Here is a 5,615-nt window from a genome sequence, read left to right on the forward strand (position 1 = left end):
TTTGGACTATAATAATCTAAACATCAAATCATCAAACCACCATGCCTTGTCTGACTACAGTTATGATTTGTCCTTCTGAAATGTTATTAGTTTTACAACAAATGTAATGAGATGCACCAAAAGGTTCAACTTGTCTCAGCAGTCCACAGAATATTGACCCAAAAGTGTTGGCAATCATCAAAATGTGTTTTGGGAAATGAAATGAGGGCCTTCGTGTTCTTGTTTTTCAGCAGTTGCTTAATCCACAGAAATCTCAGCAAGGCTATTCTAGATAGCATATCCCTCCCTTAATAAGTAATTTAACAAACTGCTTTATGATATTAACATTTATTTGATTATCTAAATCATCTGAGCGTGACAACAAAGGCAAAAACAGCAGGAATACGTAAGGGGATAAATACGTATTCACATAGCTTTATGACACAGCTGTAGCAGTGAGACAGATGGCAGTTCAGAGAAATCCTGAGCTGGAATAGATCCACTCACCCATTCATGCAGACCTAATAAACTGTGGGAAGAGTGGGACAGCTGGATGGCTGGAGGGATATAAATGGAACGAGCAAACAAACAGCCAAAGACCTTTGAATCGGTGCTGACTGACGCTCTCCCTTGTTTCCGTTCAGAACGGAGAACTCCAACCCGCATGTCGATGTCGACACTCGATGATGAAGAAGAGTTAAAAACTGACTTATAGAGCTGTTGTTTAAAAAAAAAAACACAAGAAAGTGTTTATTTTGCCCAGGAGCAAATGGTTAAAGATTAGTTTTATATATGTAAAATTCTGATTTACAAAGAAAAATATGTCTGGGAATAAATTTTTTATTGTATTTGAACAATTACGCAACACATAATGTAAAATTCTCCTTGAAGATACCTCATATTTATAATGATTTGATCAATGTTGTAATAGGATACACATATTTTGTTATGTGGCAAGAGCAACTCTGGAAGGACGATACACAATATGAATCATCCTATTTTTTAATAACATGGTTTTGTTTTTATGTATAGCTTCTGTTATTTATGTGAAACATATTTCTTCTTTTATGTTGCTGCGCAGTAATTGTCTTGCATGACATTTTAACTATATACCAGGATTCAAACACATCCCCTGATTACTTTGATGTAAAAAAAAAAAAGCCCAAAAAAGTTTAATTTTGTCGCAACTTTTCAATCAAAAAAAAAATTCCTGAACTCTTCAGGCAAGTTTAACAAACATTTGGAAACCAATAAGCTGCCGTCACATTTCAGTTATTGAAAGAAAAATATTGTTCAAAACACAGTGTGTGTTTGTGCGCGTGTATGTGTGTGTACATGTGCTGTAAGGCAGATAAAAGCTGCTTTGACAGAGGTGTGTAAAGCACCGACTCCTGGGCAGACACTGATGGGCTTACTGGGAGTCAGCAATGTGGAAACTGGCGTCTCAGAGATGATCTTCACATGGGGTCACACTTTCTGCCTAAAAGCGTTGATTTTGCTGCTCTTTAATCTCACTTTCTGTAAGACAGGACAAGGTCAACAAACGCTGGGCTAACTCAGTAATCTTACAGATGGTTGTATCTTTTTACTGCGCTGGCCACGTCCCTCCCTACAATAACAGTTTTTTTGTTTGACGTGTTAAACCTCCTTCTAATAAAACAGTTCAGAGCAGCTTTACTTCTCCATAACAGCTATTGTCTCTGTCTTGTCTGTGCTCGCTGCGACCTGCTTAGTCTGTCTGCGTTTCATTTGGAGTTTAGGCGACAGATCGACATCAAGTAGAGAAGCAGCAAAGTGAAGTGAAAATGATTGGTGGCTTTCTACATTTCTTTGCAAATACGAATCTGAAAGTTGTGACGTGGATCTGTATTCACAGCCCATCCGAGTCAGAGGTCAGAGCCAACCATTTTCACACATTTGTCGTCGTTGCAACTCATGAAAATGCTTTTAATCAAAACCTATGACCCCGTCATTTTTTTCCCCCCTTTCATGCAATTATGCACTACACTGTGTTGGTCTGTCCAACACATTTGCACACTGAAGTTTGAGGTTTTAAACAGACAAATTGTAAAATTCTTAGCGATATGAATATTTTTGTATGTTGCTGTATATGTTTGAAACGACCCTTTTCTCCTCCATCACATCAGGCACTCCTCATACATGCCGTGTTTATATGCATAGGTCAGCTGGCCCCTTCACTTTGAAATACTGCAGGTTAAACCAGAGGAGACACATCACAACAAGACATTTCGCAGCACATAAATCCTGTAAAATGCATAGTGAACAAACCCCATAAACCAGGTTTTATCAGATAGCGTCCACATGCCTCAAGTTTTTGTTTTCTCTTTTTTTCTTACTCTAATGAGACGAAACGCTGCAGAGGCTTGTTGAGGTGGTAGAAAAACACCCCTGTAGTAATGAAAACAAGGTGTCTCAGAGTGATAAAGGATAACCTTGATCCCAGAGGGCCCCCCCCCCCTTCTTTTTGAATCACTTAATATTTTTCCCTTTCTTGAAAACATAATTCAAAAGTTTGCTTTAAAATCATGACAAGGGCCTGAAATATAAACAAATCTCTCTCCAGATGAAGAAATAAATGAAGTAAAAGTGTAATGATTGTATGTAACACTGCAAATGTGAAAGGAAAAGCAATCCGGGGGTCATAACAGCAGCATCATTTTTCTTTTACTCTATCTAGACATGTAGTTTAATGCTCCTTCTATCGCACACGGCCGAGTTGTTGTGGCAGATAGGACTCCATGCGGTCTTGGAATGATCTGAGCACCAGCTTCAGCAGACAGCAGGTCTGCAGACAGACAAGGGTTCCTCAGTAAGACGGATCACTCCTGACGTGATTTCTGATTTATGCAGACAGCGATAAAGGTTGGATCCCCCTCCCTGTCATTCCTCAGCTGGCTTCAACACTGATCTGAGGAGGGAGGACGCACAGTTTACCCTCCCACCCGCCCCATTCTCCGTCCTTGCGGCCGTCCAGCTCAGGTCATTTGTTTCCCCTCACACCCCATTGCGGCCGCAGGCCCGGCAGAACACGCCGCCTGGCTTGTGATGGCGAGGTGACCTTGAATCTCGACGTTGACCGCCGCTCGGTTTTAAAACGAGGGGCGTCAGGACGCTCGGTATAAACACACCCAAACTGTCCCACCCGATCACGAATAAATCGTGACCAAGTAAAGACCCATCGATCTCGATTTATGAAAAGAGAGGGAGGACGACGTCTGCGGTTGTGCCGGCTCTCTGCTCTCAGGAGTCAAACGGAAATTCACTGCAAGGATGGAGCTATTTTTAGTTGATGCTCAGGGATGTTTATGTCGGTGATTTTTCTCTCTCCGTCATAGAGCGTTCGTTACTAAGGTGTTTTTAATGTGCTTTAACGACCAAAAGAAACGCATAATGGGAAGATCAAGCGTGTCTGATGTGAAGTCTGGGCCTTTTCTCGCAGAGGAATCATCCTTTGACCTCCCCGCTTCCTGACAGAAAGAGAGGAAAAACACACGAATCCTCCGAAGGCTTAGGGAGAAGTTTATCCATTTCCTGATATAACAAAGTGAGACACGGGACGTTGTTGCAATAACCTTTTGTTTGGCCGAGAATCAAAGTAGAAGGCCTTGCGTCTGGGGAACAAATGCACGGTGGCGTGCTGGAAGCCCAAACACTTTGGGCTCACAGCGGAAAAGGTGAGGCACTCCTTCAACAAGGGCGAGGGCTCCTCAGACACCTTGAAAGTCTCCCAGTATTGTCCTGAAGACTCGCATAACACGGCGGCGGCGGCTGCTGCTGCTGCACGGGTGAAAACACGAGAACGAGCTGAACCAAACAGGCCCTGAACAAAACGCAGCGTTATTTTCAGAAGCCTCTCAGCTGAGATGGATACTTAAAATCTAACCTAATATTATACACACAGTTACAATTCTGGTCAGAAATGTGAACACACCTAGCATTTAAATATATTTTATTTTAAAAAAAGAAAAAAAGTATTTTTATGATGTACTGAAATTGTTCCTTTTTTTTTTAGTGTCGAATAAATACAGCTTCAGTTAGCATAGAAAGTAAGAGATGCACAGTTTAGATAAATTGTGAATTTTATCAAATGTGGATTGGTCAAAATTATACATTACACACAACTTTAGAAAGGTACATACTCCTCCACTGATATTTACTATCGATGTACATTCCTTATGTGACTTGTATAGATCGATTTCCCGTCCTGACTTAATGTTTAAGCAGGCTGTACATATAAGGTTCAATGGGCCATTAAAAAACTCTATTGTTTCTCTCCTTGTATGTCATTTATGCTCATCAGAATCCAAGTCTGATCAAACTGTCACCCTCAGATGAAATGAAATTGACTGAGATGCTCAGGAACCAATCAGAAGCCTAGAACAACCGGATCACAACCGTCTGCGGCGAATAGACTGAAAGACTGCTGACTCAGAAACAAACTTACTTTGATGACTCTACATCCAGTACAATGTGTGTGTTTTAACGGGACCCTGCTCCAGCAAAGCTGATTGAAATGATTGCACTCTCTGCTCAGCGTCTCTCGAAGTCGAACATGATTTTCAGCCTTCTCTCGATAAGTGGAAATCCACAATGAAGGTATCTATTTATTTATTCATTTAGTCCATTTCCCGTTGGGTTCAATAAAGTGTTTTTAAAGTTGAATTTGAAACTTGTGTACCCTAAACCTGTTAACATAAACATTCAAAAAGGTGACGAAGCGTCTGTGCAGATGTATCTATCGGAAGAAGAACAGCTTATATTGTAACACTTTTATATAAAACAACATTTAGTTGGCCATGCAGTGAAGGGGCATAATGTACTACACAGAAAGAAAAATAATGTGGGAAAAAAAAAAAAAAAATATATATAAAAAAAAATTCCCTTCTCACCCTCCGCGGGTGGTCTGTTTCATCCTCTGAGCTCGGGTCCTCTACCAGAGGCCTGGGAGCTTGAGGGTTCTGCGCAGTATCTTGGCTGTGCCTAGAACTGCACATTTCTGGACTGAGATGTCTGATGTTGTTCCTGGGATCTGTTTGAGCCACTGCTCCAGTTTGGGGGTGACTGCCCCGAGGGCCCCGATGACCACAGGCACCACTGTGGTCTTCACCTTCCAGGTCTTTTCCAGTTCCTCCCTGAGGCCCTGGTATTTCTCCAATTTCTCATGCTCCTTTTTCCTGATGTTGTAATCACTTGGTATTGCTACATCCACCACAACGGCTTTCCTCTGTTCTTTATCCACCACCACAATGTCCGGTTGGTTCGCCATTACCATCTTGTCTGTCTGGATCTGGAAGTCCCACAGGATCTTAGCTCGGTCATTCTCCACCACTTTTGGGGGTGTTCCCCACTTTGATCTTGGGGCTTCCAGTCCATATTCTGCACAGATGTTCCTGTACACTATGCCCGCCACTTGGTTATGTCGTTCCATGTACGCTTTCCCTGCCAGCATCTTGCACCCTGCTATTATGTGCTGGACTGTCTCAGGGGCCTCCTTGCACAACCTACACCTTGGGTCTTGTCTGGTGTGGTAGATCTGAGAAAGGCATATGGGAATATATATATATATATATATATATATATATATATATATATATATATATATATATATATATATA

This window comes from Poecilia reticulata, chromosome 7 (genome assembly GCF_904066995.2).
Source record: "Poecilia reticulata chromosome 7, P_reticulata-male-v2, whole genome shotgun sequence".
In the NCBI taxonomy this organism is placed as follows: Eukaryota; Metazoa; Chordata; class Actinopteri; order Cyprinodontiformes; family Poeciliidae; genus Poecilia; species Poecilia reticulata.